A 19,203-nucleotide genomic window follows, 5' to 3' on the forward strand; every position below is an offset into this window, starting at 1 on the left:
CAAGCTTAATGGAGAGACCTTCCCAGGAAGAGTAAATGGCAGTCGCCTAAAGCCTTACACAAGTGGGCCGGCTATCTGACTAACCAACTAAAGCACAGTCTCAGCGTTCCAAGTAGTTGAGAGAAAGCGCGGGACTATAAATGAGTCTGCAGAAAAGCTACACAAAAATATGGTTCCTCATAGGGTGAACCTATTGCAGGAATCGCGGTCTCGCATAAGGGGCTACGCTGTTACATGGACAGGCTGGAAAGTGGCCATTGAGGACATTGTTCCTGACAAGATGGTCAATTTAATGCAACAAGGAGTGAATGACATGCAATTAAAAAATGAAGTCGGAACTCGATTTGAACTGATTTACCGCCAATATCACATTAATGAATGAGAAAAGGGGGGAACGGGTGAATTTGAATTTCATCAGGTCTATAAATTACAGCTGGTCATCCACCGAAAAAACTGTGGCATCTTGAGACTTAAGTTATTGTGCTATCCAATAGGCATGGATTCGTCGAACTTCGACGAGTCGAGAGTAAGCCCCATGGTTGCGACATTGCCAAAAGAGCCGCAGGACCTTCAGGGCAGCGTAATGTCCACCGCCAAGGTTGCAACGCTGAGTTCAATGTTAGCGGTGGGAGAAGTGCCAAAACTCCCTAGCAAGATAGTAGGACCGGTCCGGATGTCACCGCGAAACTTGTGGTCTGGTAAGCGATCTATGCAAGATAGGGGCAAGATGTTGAATCTTGGGATACAAGACAGAATTCAGTTGAAAAGTGCATCCCTGGGCCACGTGCCCACGACGAAACTTGAAGATTGGGACCTCGCAGACAGCAACATCTCTCTTGAAAAAATGCAACACAAGCTTCAGCAGACATGGAGTATACTAGACCAAAGATCACAAGCTTGCTGCTTGTGCACAAGGAGTTCACGCCTTGGGCATCTCAGCTAGAGCTAAAATCCTATGAGAGGTTTCTTTGTGTTAACCGAGCAGAGCAGAATGAGCATCATCGGTTAAGAGAATTAGTAGAGGCAATGGAGCAGGAGCTTGAAGAAATGTTGTAGGAAGCAAGAATGGAGTAGCAGAACGTAGTGCATCACTCACAGGGATGGTGGAACGCGAGGCCTTGGCAGCGCGTCTCGCCGCACCAACGAGTGACTTGGGATGTTATGAAACCAACTCAAGAAAAAATAGAAAAGATAGATCAAGGCCTTTGAATTTAGCCTCTTCGAGGGGGCAACCTCCTTTACATTACATAAATGAACAATTCTTGGATGATACAAATGACAAAACCCCCTTTCTATATATAGGAGTCTAAGGAGTCACAATATAATCCAGCTGACCTAACAATAATAATATAAAGCCACAAAAATAACAATAGAGGGATTCTATGGGGCACAGTAATAACAATATGGGGGCATTAGGGGCACAACAATATTAATAAGGTGTATAACTACAATAGTAATGGGGTAATCACTAGTATTATAGGGACCCAACATGCCCCTCTCCTTCAAAAAAGTGTTTTCCTCAACGCTTGAGTAGTTTTGGATACTTCTGCATAAAATTCTCATCCTCCCATGTGGAATATTCAACGGATAAGTTCTTCCACTTGATAAGATACTTTGAAATTGATCGATTTCGTAGCTGTTGAGTTCTTGTTTCTGTGACTACTTCCGGTTCCAATATAATTTTTCCTTCCTCGTCAAGTTCTGGCAATATTGTTTGAATTGGGAGCTTGTCGCCTATAACCTTCTTTAAACATGAAACATGGAAAACTGGGTGCAATCGAGAAGCTGCAGGAAGCTCCAATTTGTATGCCATAGTACCAATCTTTTGCAACAGCTTGTACAGACCATAATACTTTGGTGATAATTTATTATCCTTCTTAGCTTGCTTGAGGGACATTTGCTTATATGGTTGTAGCCGTAGGAATACCCAATCACCTACATCAAAACTTCTTTCACTGCGATGTTGATCTGCCTGTTGTTTCATTCTATTCTGTGCCAACACGATGTTATCCTTTAAGAGTTGGAGGACTTGCTGTTGATGTTCGATGTGATGTTCCACTGCCTGAACCTTAGAATTTTCTCTTAAATATGATGTGATGGATGGTGGTTGATACCCATAAAGTGCCATAAATGGGGTCATTTTTGTTGCTGTATGGAAGGAATTGTTATACCACCACTCAGCCAAAGGCAACCATTTTACCCATTGCGTCTGTTTATCAGATACAAAGCAATGAAGATATCCTTCCAAACATTTGTTTACTATCTCAGTTTGCCCATTAGATTGAGGATGATAAGATGAGCTATGAGCTAACTGAGTACCAAGACAAGAAAATAATTCTGTCCAAAAATTTCCAGTGAAAATGGGATCTCTGTCACTTACAATAATCTTTGGGTTTCCATGTAGCTTTTGAATTGTTTCCATAAATGCAGTAGAAACTGTACTGGCTTTAAATGGATGTGATAATGCACAAAAGTGTGCATACTTGGTAAGTCTGTCAACTACCACCATGATGACACTCTTTCCCTCAGACTTTGGTAAACCTGTGATAAAATCCATTGAAACCTCCTCCCAACGTTGGCTTGGAATGGATAAAGGTTGTAATAGACCTGGTGTCTTAATTGTTTCAACTTTATTTTGTTGGCAAACCAAACATTCTGCCACAAACTTTTGAATATCTGATTTAAGGCCATCCCAAAAAAATTCCTTCTTAACCCTGTGGTAAGTTTTTAAAAATCCTGAGTGCCCTCCTAAGGGAGAAGTGTGCAATTCCATAAGAATCTTTTGTTTTAGCTGGGAATTCTTACAGAGGTATAAGCGATCTTTGTACCATAACGAATCATTTTGCCAGCTAAATGTATCAGACATACTGGAATCTTGTTGTAACTTTCGAATAAGTGCCCACACTTCTTCGTCATTCTTCCATTCCTCCCTTGCTTCGTTTATCCAATCTGGTTGGATAATAGAAATGGCGCACAACAATGCTTCCACATCCTCATCCTTTCTTGAGAGTGCATCTGCCACCACATTTTGCTTCCCTTTTTTGTAGATGATTTCAAAGTCATAACCCAACATCTTTGTGACCCACTTTTGTTTCTCTTCAGAGGATAATCTTTGTTCTAAAAAGTATTTAAGGCTATCATGATCTGTTTTTACCTTGAAGTGTCTTCCCATTAGGTAGGGTCACCATTTCTTAAGTGCATGGAGTATTGCCAACATTTCCTTCTCATAAATAGCTTTGTGTAAAAACTTTCCCTTGATTGGACGACTTTCAAAAGCAATGGGTCTTTCATCTTGCATTAAAACAGCACCAATTCCATTTCCTGAAGCATCACATTCCACAATAAAGGTTTTTGTGAAGTCCAGTGTAGCTAAGACCGGTGCTTGGCACATTGCCTCTTTAAGATGTTCGAAGGCCTTTTTTGCTTCTGGGGTCCATGAAAATGCATCTTTCTTCAATAATGTTGTTAGAGGTGCTGCTATTCTCCCATAATTCTTAACAAACTTGCGATAATACCCTGTCAACCCGAGAAATCCTCGCAGATGCTTTATGGATGTGGGAATTTTCCATTCCTTAATGGCTTTAATTTTTCTAGGGTCTACCTTAACTCCTTCATGAGATACAATATGACCCAGATATTCCACCTCTTGTACTCCAAAGAAACATTTGGATCTTTTTGCATATAATTGTTTCTCCTCCAATAGTTGTAGCACCCTGTCAACATGTTCAACATGATCCTTCCAAGACTTGCTGTAGATTAGTATATCATCAAAAAATACTAACACAAATTTTCTAAGGAATGGTTTGAAAATTGAATTCATCAAACCTTGAAATGTTGAAGGTGCATTGGTAAGGCCAAAAGGCATGACCAAAAATTCATAATGACCCTCATGAGTTCTAAATGCTGTTTTCAGAATGTCTTCAATCTTCATTCTGATTTGATGATATCCCGAACGAAGATCCAACTTGGTGAAGTAAATTGATCCATGCAATTCATCCAGTAATTCATCAATGACAGGAATGGGAAACTTATCTTTAATAGTGAGCTTGTTGAGCTCCCTATAATCCAGACACATGCACCATGATCCATCCTTCTTGTGCACCAATACTACTGGAGCAGAGAAAGAACTTTGACTTGGTTGAATTATACCAGCCTCTAGCATTTCTGCAACCATACGTTCAATTTCACTCTTTTGGGCATATGGATATCTGTACGGCCTGATGTTTGGAGGAACACTTCCTGGAATCAGATGAATAGCATGATCATGATCACGAATAGGTGGGAGACCTTTGGGAGTCTCAAATACCTTGGAATGATTGTCCAAGACTTTTTGGAGATCTGGAGAAATAGATGATTCCAATGTGGAAACATCTAGCGAACATAATTGTGCAATTACACCTCTTTGTTCCTTTTTTAGAAGCTTTGTCATACCATTAGAGCTATTATCTTTCCCTGTTTCCCTGCAATACCCCTTAATTCAACTTCCTTTCCTTCCACAGAAAATTTCATGAAAATTTCTTGAAAATTAAAAGCTATTGTACCCAAGGATTGTAGCCATTGGACTCCTAGTACAACATCAACACCTCCCATTGGAATGGAAAGCATTGGGCTAGTCAATACATATTCTCCCATGGATAGCTTGATATTATGGCACTTTCCCGAGAAATTTATTGTTCCTCCATTTGCAACCATCACTTGACACTCTGGTGCTGGATATAAGAAGCAATTCAATTCTTTTGCTACCTTACAATGAATAAAATTGTGGGTGCTTCCTGAATCAATCAACACTATTACCTTTTTCTTCTTGATTTGTCCTTCTATCTTGATGGTTTGAGGAGTGGTAATTCCCACCAATGCATTACAAGATATGGTCGGATTCATTTCTTCTTTATCTAGGCTTTGTTCCTGGAGTATATCCTCTTCTTTTGACCTTTCTTGCTCCTTTTCTTCTTCCTCTTCACAATCTATGTAGAATAATTTCTTCTCAGCACACTTATGACCTTTAGTGTATTTGCTATCACAACTGTAACAAAGCCCTTTTGCTCTTTTTTCTTCCAATTGTTGTGGTGTCAACCTTATAGGTTGTGAAATACTAGAGGCAACAACACTTCTGTTTTTATAGTTGTGAGTGGTATGCTTCCTGGTTGCCATAATTTTTCTTTCCATTTTTCTTGCTAACCTGAATGCCTTCTCTAATGAATCAGGTTCCCAAAGGCGAACATCATGTTGGATATTATCCTTTAAAGACCCTATGAACACATCAATCCTATGCTCCTCTGGAATATCTTTTACCCTTATGTTCAATTTTTGGAACTCCTCAATGTGCTCCATTATTGAACCCTTTTGTTTGAGACTTATCAATTGGCTAAAAAAAGTGTTGCTTTTTGTATCCTCATAATGTGCTATCAATTCTTCCGTAAAAATTGCCCAAGTGATAAATTGTTTACGAGAGCAAAGCCATTGATACCATACAAACTGATTTGGTTCCAAATATAAAGTTGCCATACGTACCTTTTGTGTGTTTTGCACATTATTGAGATCGAAGAATTGCTCCATCTGTAATATCCATGTGGCGGGATCCTTGCCATCAAACTTCCTCATATCGATTTTTGGAATATGGTGAGTCTTCGATCCAACATTAGAGTCTATGGAATCATGATTAACATTTCTTTTGTTCTCATCATGAGTTTCCTTTAGTACCCTTTCACCCTTAGTTACCATTTCTTGTAGCAACTTATTCATATTTATCTTCAATTCTTCCATCTTATCATCCATGCCATCAATTTTAGTGTCCATGCCGTTCACCTTAGCTTCCATGCCATCCATCTTAGCTTCTACGCCTTTCTTTAAACAATCCATATTATCTTATACACCCTTCTTTAAACCATCCATCTTAGCTTCTACATCTTTCCTTAAACCATCCATCTTATATTCTGTTTCTTTTTGTGCAAGTGACACTTGTTGCACTTGTTCTTGTAATTTTGATATATCATATAGCATTTCTTCTTCTTCTTCATGAGTCATGCTAGAGCTTTCAGGTTCCTTACTAGGTGTTTGCATTTTCTTTCCTTGGGGCATCAGTTACCGATAATAATTCTCTACTATTCCCTTTGAATTCCTTCAAAATAAATTTTCAAACCAAGCTTAAGCAAAAATTAAAGAAAATCTACACACCTTTTTTCACTTTGTAGGAGCTCGATATTGCCTCTGATGTATCTCTGTACTTTCTGATTATCTAGTTCTGAATTTGTGACCTATAGTAGCCCTCTATGTCCTATTTCCAATGCCACAAGTCTGACCCAAATTGGATTCTCCAAGGAAGAGTTATGCGAAATCTCCCACAGTGACTTGATTATAGACTAGTTCAGTAGAGCGAACTTGTATGACGTGCCACGAGTCATTGTTTCAACCTCTGGATCTGAAAAACACCCACAAGAAACTACAGTCCGTCCTCTTTCTATACCTTCTTACGAAATTTCAATCCGATCCCCAGAGAGAAAGTTATGACGATTTTCCCTAGGTCACCTGTTTTGAATGTAATTCAGGAGTCTGCAAAAAGACCAACTTCCTCAGATCATATCTCCGCACATATCACACAAAAAGCTCTGAAATTTGGACCCAAGGTTAAGCGCGATTTCTTCTCAAATGGGTTTTTTTGCAACTTCTGAAACGTCACAGAAAATAAGTTATAGCGAAAATTCCACGATGACCTGTTTGGAGCAGCAAAACCCTAGAATCCAAAGCTCTGATACCAAATGTTATGAAACCAGCTCAAGAAAAGATAGATCAACGCCTTAGAATTCAGCCTCTTCGAGGGGGAAACCTCTTTTACATTACATAAATGAACAATTCTTGGATGATACAAATGACAAAACCTCCTTTCTATATATAGGAGTCTAAGGAGTCACAATATAATCCAGCCGACCTAACAATAATAATATAAAGCCACAAAAATAACAATAGAGGGATTCTATGGGGCAGAGTGATAACAATATGGGGGCAATAGGGGCACAAAAATATTAATAAGGGGTATAACTACAATAGTAATGGGGTAATCACTAGTATTATAGGGACCCAACATGGGATGAGTCACGATGATTGTGTTGGGGGCCTATTAGGTAGAGGATCCCCCGCATAACGGTTTTGGGGCTTAAAGCCACAAATTTGGGCATTGGTATTGTAAAGGCTCCGCGAAGTGCGTAGAGCGCGAATTGTAATGAGTCAAGTCAAGGGGTAGTCTGCCCTAAAATATTGTAATTTAATCTAGAATGTGTCAGCCTATCCATGGTCTGTGGACCATGGGAATGTATAAAGAGAGTGAGGCTCTAAGTGTAGAAGGTAGCTTTTCTTTGGATCTGAGGTGGATGGGTTTCTAAAAGTCATATTTACTCTAATTCTGTAAGTTTGAGTCGCAGGTCGTAGTAGTAGAAGAGGCTCTGCAGATGTGTGCGTAGAGGCCTAGTAGAGTCCACAGCTGTGTGCGTAGACCCCTACAACTATGTGCGTAGGGTAGGAAGTGGATTGTAACTAGAAAAAGCATTAATAAAGATAAGTTGGTTTTGGAATATCGCATATCTGTTGCTTTGTTTCTGTTTACACATCCTTTTACAGTTTATGATTGCGCGCATGTCTATTTATGTTAAATGGTAAATGAAAGTATTGTGCCCACTTAAATTAATCCAAGATCTATAATAATACTAAGCACAGTAAAGAGCATTCGCGCTTTTTCTCCAAGTCGCGCGAAGGTAGTTTCTCTGAACAGGCGGCTGCACGGAAGTAACATAGTGCAAGGGATCGATTGGCAAACCTTCTATACCTCATCAAGACATCCCTAGGGTGCGGAAACCTGGTTCCAGAACCCTCCCATACTACCTCGAGTGAGACCTCAGTCCGTGCTCCGCGGACTGTTGCCGAAAGGGCCAGTCGTTTCGGGATTTGTTTAACTAAACATTTCTAAACCTGGGTCAAGCTCCTATAAGCCAACACTTTTGCTTGGAGACTTTGAAGTTGACGTATGGAAGACGGGGTAGGCAACTGAATTATTGCCTCAACCTTGAAGGGATCTACATGAATCCCCTCTGTTGACACGATGAATCCTAACAGTCGACCGGATGTGACTACGAAAACACACTTATTCAGATTCAACCGGATTTTATAAAAATGACACCTCTCAAAAATCAACTGAAGATGTTTAGGATGATCCATTCTCTTTCAAGAATGAGCAGCTAAATCATCCAGATATGCTTCGATAACGTGCTTGATGTCATGAAAAGCATAAGACATGGCATGTTGAAAAGTAGCTCCAACATTTTTGAGGCCAAAATGCATCTTTTTGTACGCAAATGTACCCCAGGGACAAATAAAGGTTGTCTTGTGTTGATCTTCTGGACGGATAGTAATTTGATTATAACCAGAGAATCCATCCATGAATGAAAAAATTTCATTACCTGCACATTCATCAATAATTTGATCAATAAAGGGTGTGGGGTAATTGTCTTTTAGACAAGCCTTATTTAGGTCCCTAAAGTCAATGCATACTTGAATCGTTCCTTGCTTTTTGTCTACAGGGACTGGATTAGAGACCCACTCAGTTAAAGGAATGGGGTATATGAAACCCACCTTTAGCATCTTCTCGACTTCAGCTTTGATAGCTGTTGCTTTTCTAGGATTAACCGGTCGAAGTTTTTGATGAATAGGTTTAGAATTTTCATATGTCTTGATCTCATGCTAGACTATAGATGGATCTATTCCAAGCATTTCCTCATAAGACCAAGCGAACACATCACGAAACTCTTTGAAGAGATCGAGTTTGAATTTCTTCAGGGGAACAGTTAACTCCAGCGAAAACATTTTCAATAATGTTAGGATTCCTAGATATGTTCACCAGTATAGTTTGTGAGATAACAGACATGTTACCTTCGGCAAAAAACAGTGCTGGGGCCAAAGGGTTTAAAACTGCATGAACATCAATAGTAGAAGGATTAGACAAACTTGACTCAACTTCCTGCAAATGAGGGAGGAAAAACGAACGATGATGCAAATCATCCCATGGTTTATCAACACCCATCATTGCTTCTAGAACTTCTTCTTCGGATGGCAAGACAGTATCTAAGAAATCCTGAGCTGAAGTTGAATCGAGGCTCGACGCCAGAGCCACATCTCCATCTAGTTCCTCTAGTGAGAAAGGAGTAGGATTTGAGTCTATAGAGTTAACAATAGAATAATAAGCAATTTCTGCTGTAGACATGGGACATGCTATTCCACCTACCTGCCCTTCATCTAATGTGGTGGTAGATGAGGCTAAAGGCAAAGGGTCCAAAGCATAATGAGTTTGAAAAAACTCTCTTCGAGAAGGTCCCTTAGAGGATGAAATAGCATTAATTATATCTATAGGAGCAGGAAGATCAAAAGTACCCATTAAGGAAGAGTACATTCCAATTCCTAAATTCTCTATAGGTTGCCTGGGATTGTCCACTAATGGAACAATAGACTCAGAATATGTGTGGGATTCACCTAGAGAATAATCCATCTGATCAACTTTTACCATTCTCCCTTCATGAGGAAAACAAGGGATGTGAATAATGACGATACTATGGCATCCATCCCATAAATCCAATCCTGCCTAAAAGGAGGTTGTAATCCAGATTCGCATCAACTATTTCTACCTCAATATTTACCACCTTTCCCCCAACACAGATGGGAAAGGCTGGAATAATCTTATGCAGCCTATGAGAATTTCCATCAAATGTCGTCAATAGAGTAGGTGAAGGAACAACTTGAGGTGATCCAATGGCCTTCCAACATGACATGGACATCACACATGTGGAATCTCCCTCATCGATAATTGTTTGAGAGATATTAGTCTTTTGATATGTAGACTTTATCTGGAAATCCATATGATGCGGGAGTATCTTTCTGACGTTTGACATATCAAATGTAAGCACAAGAGAATTTTTTGGATCAACTGCTCTGATTGTAGAGAGTAATGCACTCCTCTGAGCGGGGCATGACTGGAGTACCTCTAATGCTGACATAGCACAAGGACTCTGAGCCAGATATTCTACAATCGAGTAGTTTTGGGCTGCCCTAGCATTAGGGTTAATGGTCGAGCATTTTGCGGAGCCTTTCGGCATCTAAGGTATAGACTCAACAGAGGGCCTCTCAATATGGAGTGGCTTTGAAGCATCGGAAGCAGACATAGCCTCAGATTACTCTGATTCACCATAATCACACGATCACATAGCGACGTTGATATGTGAACTCATCATGTAGACATTTGATGTATTATCCCCTTCCGGGTTGCCCCCTGCGGGGGTACCAGTACTAGATTTCACGCCAACAAATAATTGCTACCCTTGGGGAAAAGGGTTAGTGAAGATAGCCTAAGAGCTAGAGGACCCTTGCTAAACTAATAAGCGCTGAGCACCTTGGATCTTAGGACAAAGATGAGTCAAATGATCTCCATTGCATAACTTGCATGGAAATTTTACTTTTTTCTTAAACTCCTTTCCACCCCGACCGACATCATTTCAAGCTTGTTTGCATTTCCCTTCCCATCCTAGTTCTTTTTCCTACGTTTTCCTTTCTTCTTCCCATCAGATTGTTGGTTTCCTTTGGGATTAGAATTTGGGCAGAATTTATAGACGTAGGTTGAGAAGGTGTAGTGATAAATGACAATGCCTGCATAGAAGAAGCAATTTGTAAAGACCACTACTACAATTGAGTCAACATGTTAGCCATGTTAGCATTGATCGATTCGACTAGCCTGCCAGCATGGGGACCTAGCTTCAGCTTAGCTATAACAACCTTGGACATAGGAGCATCAGGTAGAATTTTTTGAAGAACCCCAGATTAAGAATATATAAGTTCTAATTATTGGGCCCTAAAAATAGCCTACTCTTCAGTAAACACACCAAAGAGTGACATGTCCTTAGAGATATCGAGTTGTAAAGATTTAAGAAACCATTCAAGAAGGAATTATTGTGGAATATCGACTTTAATGAGCCTCTTCCTGCTCCTCCATTCCTGTATGTGATTCGAAATGTGGGTTGCCTGATCTTGGTGAAAATTAGCCAAAAGCTCAGTTCCAGCACCATAGGGGAGATGCAACTGAAAATGGTTCAAAAAGATAGTAGCCAAATCATCGAAAGAAGCGAAGGTGCCCCCTGGAAGTTCTATGTACCACTTATCTACATTTCTAGTTAGGGTATGTTGAAATAATCTCAACCTGATTGAATCGTCTATCAGGGAGTTTGACAAACACCATAAGTGGAAAGTGGTTACATGGTCACCCAGGTCTTCACCAGTCTTCCCTTCAAATTTAGGTATATATGAGGGAATTTTGGTTGGGACCGAAGGCCAAACTGCGTTATACCTAATCGGATCATTAGTCAATTTAGAAAGATCTATAAATTTTAACGTTGCCAGGAAAGGTAGTCGTGGAGGACCCTGATGATTACACCCAGTGTGGGCAGAACTCCCAATGTTCTGAAAAGAATGGCCTGGATTGAACCATAAGGAGCTCCTTGTGGTCCAGAAAAAACCTGAGTTTGACCAACTCCTGCCAAAAAATTTCCTTAGCCAGTAAAATTGCCCCTTAGAGAGGTGTTGAAAGGAGCGGAGAGCCCTTGGTAAGGGTTCCATGCGTTAACATAGGGTGAAAATTTCTGGAATGAACTAACAGAAGAATACGACATATTCCCTTGTTGTCTGAAATAAGATTGATTCCTGGCTCCTAACCCACTAATCATAGTGTTTGTCCAACCTTGAAATGGAATATAACTTTGACCCATATAGGAAAAAGGTATTGATCCCAAAAATGGGATGGAATGTGGTATATGACCACTCCCAAATGGGAAACCCTAAAAGGAAGATTACCCACTTTCCATGGAAGCCATGGATGTGGAGGCAGCCGACAGAATACTTAACAGAACTGAAGGAATCACATTGGTTGGCATTCCAAAAGGGAAAAGGCCAATGCTAGAGGCAACAACTTGAGTACTTCCACTCAAATATGGAATGAAAGTAGAATCAAATATAGCAATGCTAGGAGTAACAGAAGGTATAGAAATTGTTTCTCTTCCTTGTACGGATATAGGATTTTTCATACTCGTAGCACTCATCGTGCATGCCATGCTTCCAACAATGTTCATCGAAGGAAAAGATCAATATAAAGATGGGCTCGAAGACCTATTGGTCAGAGTCCTAACATATAATAAAACTTCTGGATGATCGGGAGGAAGAGGAGAATTAGGAGTCAAAATAGTATCAGGAATCTCTTTGACTTCAATAACGTCTTCCAACTGGAAGAGGGCTTGAGAAAGAACTAGAGTGTTCCTCTCGAACTCTCTACTTGTACCAGGTCTATCTTGTGAATCAATAACTTCAACTGGAGGATAAATCTCCGATGCGCCTGCTGCCACTGATTGAAAATCACTGGCAGAATTGCTCCTACGGCTTTGAGGAGAAGGCCCAGGACTCGTAGGTGAAAGCCCACGAAGTCTCCTAGACCAATGAATCGGTCAATCAGCCACTTTGAATTATTTTTAAGAAATCTAATTAAATACTCAAAAAAAATTGTAAAGCTAGGCCAACTAGGAGCAAAGAGAACTCTCTAAAAGTCCCTAAAGATATAGGCAATCAAACTACTTTCAAGTATTTCCACTCCAGGTGATTAGGACCATACACCAAAATGCAAGAAATACAAAATCAAGGACCTTTCGAAAATAGTCTGGCGTAGTTATGCCCCAGGCTTACTAGCGAAGGTATCAAAAGCATTTACGCTGACCTCCAAAAGACAACCTTTTCCAGTGCAAGCACCCAAGCTTCGCAAGGGTACCTTCCAGAAGTACTACTGAGCGTGATGCAATGTCAACCTCAGGTGCCATGGGATTCCCTTCCGCAACGACCTATGAGATCCCTAGGAAAGGAAACTATGGGTACCAACTGGTATCAAAAGTCAGGAAGAATAGTCATGAGGCAGGATCCAACAAGCAAGAGAGGAGGCATCTCTCTTCCTTCTCTTCACTATCCCTCATGCTTAACTCCCAATCACATACCTTTCCCATTATTTATAACAATATTGGATTTCGCTCATTATTCAACTTCTATGTTTGATAATTCGAGCGGGCTTAGAGAGTTAACTCTCCACTCACCTATTCCAAGGCCCTAATGAACCTAAACTTGTTGGTGTTTGTTAAAGACAAAAATAAAAAGTTCTAGTTCATTTTATTAAATCACTTGATTTTATAGAGTTTTTCTTTAGGTCAGGGATATTATGAGAGTGAAACTGAAGATGTTTATGACGCAAAAGGAAACAATAGAAGCCTAACTATATGCATGGAGTTATTTTCTTTCGATGAAGATTGATTTCTACTTGGGTTCTACAAAAACTTATATAAGCAAAATATTTTCCTTTTCTTTTCTAAAACACTCCACACACACTCAAAATCTAAAAAGACTAAGAATGCTTAAGATGCAAACTAACCTAATGCAAGTTTAAATGATGATGCAAGATCCTAAAAAACACTCATACTATAAGCAAAATGTGGTTCTTTATAGAGTCAATAAGCCAACTTGATAATGAAGAGGGAAAAAATTAAAAACAAATCTCCCTCCAAAGAAAGCAAAACAAATTGCAAAAGATCCCAATTGCTTAACAACAACAAAACAAAAGAAACTGAAAACCAAAAGCTTGGAAAAAGAAAAGCAAAGTTTTTGTGTTTTTCTTTTAAGGAAATGAAAGCAACTTTTGAGGTCACAAAAAGAACTACTAAATTCGAAAGATCAAGAAATAAGCACAAGGAGTCTTTATATCTTGCAAATTATAAAACTCATTATTAAATGAAACTTGAAACAAGAAAGACTACAAACTCATACAAATTGATCCGAACAACAAAAAAATATTTCAGCAAACCGATAACATGTCAAGAAAGGAAAACTTTCAAAATTTCCAAAAAGACACTCAAAAAGGCACAAAAAAATACATGGCCAATCAAAAGGTAAAGCAAAGCAAGGCAACTTGAAATCTATGCTGCAAACAAAATCAAAATCAATTTCTTGTCCTGGAAAACCATAACATCTAAGAACTTTAGACAGAAGCCTTGAACCCAAGACACAAACCACAAACTTTCTTTAGAAGAAATCCTAGGCCAACTCAGCTTTTAAGTGAGAAGGAGATTTGAAAAAGAAAGCTTGCAGGAGAACTGAGTTCTTCAGGCAGTGGATGACCATAACACAACAGAAATCACTAGGCAGTAGACCTAACGGGGTGAAAAGATTTGAAAAACCACTTCATCAAATTGTATACGTGACTGTGTAAAGACACAGAAGCGTGCACATGCATTTTTAACACAATAAATTCACATATATGCGAGCCTATTTGAGGAAACTTGCGTGTATATGTGACTGTAACCCAAGAAAACAACCTATAAAAGGCTCAATTAAGAAAAAACAAAAATCAAGGCCTGATCCAGAGGATCAGACTTTATGCCTGAGAAGCTAATGAGTCAAATAATACTGTAAAAGAAAGCAATCAAGAAAAAAAAACCTGATCGAGAAAAAATAACCCAAATCAGGAATAACAAGAATGTTATCCCCAGCAGAGTCACCAATTCTGTTGTGAGTGAAATCACCCTAGGGTCTTGGGTTGAAAACCCCAACATAGAGGAGGGAAAACAACAACAAGAAATGCTCAGGCAAACAACATAAATGCTTATTCTACTAAACTCAAAAGAAGTGTCCTTACCCAGAGGTCCTATGTTTGGGTAGATCGCACAGGGTGCAAACCCTCTGCTTCTTTGGATGCCTTTGAAAACTGTAAATTATTCAAATGAAATATATGCAACAATAGAAACATAAATCATATTCATGATATTCACGTTAGATCATATAAATGAATGAACAATTACACATCAATATACGATTCATAATCAAATCACAATATAGATCAATGCATAAACACGTTTAATATCACTAACAAAATGACATTTCTTTATTGAAGTAAGCTGCAAGAAAGGTGGAAAACTACAACCTGAGTATTCCTCCAGCTCCAAGCAGAACCGTCCTTCGGATCCGTCCTTTCCCAGCCTCCTCAATCTTCCTCCATCATCATACACAAGGATATCTCAAGAAGGATGAAGGATATCACAAAAGAGGAAACAAAGGTTTCCTAAAGCTTTGGGGAGTACAAGAGGCACAGGAATTTCGTCAGTCTCAATCAGGGATAAATCAACTATAATATCAATATCTCATTTCTTCTCCTCCAAGGCCTTCCCATGGAGGTTTATTTATACTTCTCTAAATTAGTTTTTTCAGTTGGGAAACAGTTGGGCCATGGGCTATAGGAGGTGAGTAACAGGTAAAACCCGTGAACTCCACCCGAAATTAAGGAAATTTATTATTTTAAAGTGTTTTAACACATGTACGCAGGTTTGGTAAATGCTGACCCACATGTACACGCTTTTATCACAGGGAAAAGTAGCGTATAGGGAATAAAACACTATTTTTTAGATTTTGGACCAAGCCTAGAAGGAAGGGTTTCCCTAGGCCATAATTAGAGCATCAAATCTACCAAGAGTGGTAAATGGTGCTATAACAGCTTGAGCCAACAACAAAGTTGGGGATCTTTGTGGGGTACACTGATACACCACACAACTATTGGGTGTACATACCAACCATTTGGATGATAGTGGTTCTTAGGGATATCAGGTTCAATGAGTAGAAGGCCATGCGAGTATCCCTTGAAAGGGAGCTTAAGCTACATGTAGATGAGGAGCTTTTAGATCCTAAGATTGAGGGACCTCAAATTTATGTGGAGTAGCCACATGCAGAGGCTCAGAGAGTGGAGACATCCACTCAGGTAAAGTCTTCTAGAGAGGGAAGAAAGCACACTAGAGAGGCTGACAGATTTTTGGATGATGCATGGTAGAATGTGGGAGCAGCCTCTTCTCAGCGTAGACAAAGGAGGTCACCAGAGAGGTACACTTGATACATGCCACTTATGGGTGTATGTGTTGTGATAGAGCCACCTTCCTTTCAGGAAGCAGTGCAGCAACCGGTTTAGGTTGATACGATGGTGGAGGAGTATGACTCCATAGTTCAAAACAGTGTTTTGGATGTGGTCCTGAGACCGGAGGACAAGTCAATTGTGACCTCCCATCAGCTTTACAAGGTAAAGTAAGCTGCATATGGTAGTGTGGAGAATCATAATGCCAGATTTGTGGCCCGTGGATTTTCACAGGTAGAGGGGATTGACTATGATGAGACCCTTACTCCTGTTGCAAGGTACTCGTCAATTAGATCTATTTTGTCACTATCAGCACAAATGGGTTGGAAGATCCATCAAATGGATGTGAAGATTGCCTTCCTCAATGGCATGATTGAGGAAGAGGTGTACATAGAGTAGCCCAAAAGTTTTGGAACCTTAGACCGTGAGTCGCATGCATGCCAACTCAAGAGAGCGTTGTATGGGTTGAAGAAAGCATCCCGTGTTTGGTACACCAGGATACATAGCTACTTCACTGGGTTGGGCTTCATGAAGATTGAAGCGGATGTGAATCTGTATCACATAGTTGTGGAAGGTAAGTTGTTGATCATTGTACTTTATGTAGATGATCTCATACTGACAGGTGATGAGAAGCTCATCAAATCTTGCAAGGAGGACCTTGCAAGAGAGTTTGAGATGAAGGACATGGGGATTTGGCATTACTTTCTTGGCATGGAGGTATGACAGGGAGATGGGGAGTTGTTTGTATCTCAGGGAAAGTATGTCAATGAGATACTCAGGAGATTCCGCATGGAGAGTAGTAAACCCATGGAGACACCTCTAGATGGTAACTGGAGGAAGGAGGATGCTACTTCAAGGGAAGTAGTGGAAGCTATTTTTTACAGGCAGCTTTTAGGTTCACTCAAGTAATTGGTGAACACACAACCAGATATGTGCTATGCAGTTAACCAGCTTAGTCAAGCAATGGTTAGATCTACCAAGTTGTATTGGAAGGTGACAAAGCATGTATTGAGATACCTCAGAGGTACTACTTAGTTTGGGTTATGGTACATATGAACATAGGGAGTGAAGTTTCAAGGCTTCACCGATGCAGATTGGGTAGGGAGTCCATCCGACAGGAAGAGCACATCAAGAGGGATCTTCAGTATTGGGTTAGTGACAATTTCTTGGTACAGTAGGAAACAGAGATCGGTTGCACTCAGTTCGGTAGAGGCAAAGTACATGGTTGCAAGTCAGGCAACACGTGAGGCTATCTGGATGAGGAATATACTATTTGGTTTGTTTTTTCAGTAGATGGATCTGACAATTATTTATTGTGATAATCAGAGTTGTAACAAACTCTCTTGTTATAGACATTTTTGTGCCTTACAACTCCAAGCATGAAATGTCCATAAACCAAGGGCTCCTAAGTCCCTAAAAGTGTTGTTCTAACCCCTAAAGGAACAAGGTCAACAAATTACAGCTTCTCCCAGAAGTTCTCCACCAGAAACTGCTCATAATAAGTCAAAACAGGATCATTTCAGCTGCTCCACTGGGTAAGTGCGTTGCATAGCACCAAAATCCACTGGCTAGGTGCGTTGCAACGCACCTAAATGCACTATGAGGGTGCGTTGGGCGAGAAATGACAAATGGCAATGTCATTCCGGAAGGTGGAGAGACAATGGAAGCTTCCAGAATCTTCTCCTATGACACTTGCCTCACTGAATTCGACCAAGGATGAGCAAGAGGCCTTCAGTCTCCAAGTGGAAGCAAGAACTGACAGAGAGAAGACACTAATCAAATCACAAGCTGACCCATCCTCCTTACACACATCTATATATGGATCCCTCATCCCAGAGATCCAGAGGCTGGAATTTTTCACATTGTAAGGAATTGCTGTTGGTTTTGAGACAAACATCAGAGAATTGGGTGATCTATGCTTTGTTGGAGGTGAAGAGGGGCTTCATTGCTGGGAGGTTGATGCTGGGTCAAGAATCATCTGTTGTAACTCCTCCTGGATCTTCTTGTTTATCAATAAAAACTATTTGAGTTTCTCCTCCATGCTTTTGTATCATTGATGCTTGTTACGTTTGTATGGTTAACTTAAATCTGATCCTAAGTTTTTTATGAATATAGATCCATGTCTTTGTATAGTTTTCTTCTTTTGTGATCTTACAGGTACTTGGTGAAGCTGGGCAAGTAAGGGAGCAGGTAGCTGGAAGCTGTCAAAGAAGAGAGGGATTGGATCAAAGGATTAGTGCAAGACACAGGTTGGTTCTTTCTATTCCTCTCTATCTATAGTTCATAAAGGAAATACAAAAGTAGTTTTTCTTTGTTTGTTTCTAAGACAGCTGTCACACCTTAGTGGGATAGAGTAGTTCTAAATAGACACCTTTCCCGGTAACAAAATGGCGACTCCACTGGGGAGAATGTCTAATTAGTTTGTTTGTGTATCTCTTTGTTGTTGTTTCATAAACTTATAAGTAGCATTCGAACTGCATTTGCCATAACAAATGCAAAGTAGACATCTGCTGCTTCAATCCATTCACTGGATTTGTTTATGATTTGAACAGCTGATTCGAAAACCATCTGATTGCCCTTGTGATAGCTCTTAGACCCTCCTTAGATCTACCCCTGATTGTGCATTACTGATTGCTTTTACTCGGCCAAAAACCAAAGACTAAACTGTAAACTGTGACCCAGAACCCGGACAGATTCTCGTTTCTGGCCCAGCGCAGGTACTGTTAAGAGATCCTTCATTTCAACGCACTTCCCGAAAGGGTAACCTGCGCTGCAATGCAGTTTCTCTGTGTTACAAGTGCGCTGATCAGACTAGCCCTGTGCAGCTGAGGTTCTTGTGCTTCATTCTTTCCAGTTTTGTCTCTGAATTTTGCTGCCTGTGATCAGTGGATGTCTGTTTAAAACCCCTTTTCCTTGTTGTTATTCCGCCTCCTTTGTACAAAAGAATTGTAGATGTTTTTGTGTGTTTGTTGAGTCGTTTACAGTTTTCCATTGCAAAAGTAGAATAGTCGTACTATCGTCCTTTGATTTAGATCTGTCGCAAGTGTCGATTTCAATCCTAGGAGAAAGTTTGATTACTGTTGATGGTCGATTATACTTTTACTATTTCCTTTGGTCTGAATTTGTGATTTTCTAGTGTCAAAAATGAGTATTCATTTCAAAATCGTAAAGTGTCGTAATCGTCTTTATCTTTTGAT

This window comes from Pinus tabuliformis, chromosome 6 (assembly GCF_031772625.1).
Source record: "Pinus tabuliformis cultivar Carrire ecotype Pingquan chromosome 6, CPIR1, whole genome shotgun sequence".
Taxonomy (NCBI): Eukaryota; Viridiplantae; Streptophyta; class Pinopsida; order Pinales; family Pinaceae; genus Pinus; species Pinus tabuliformis.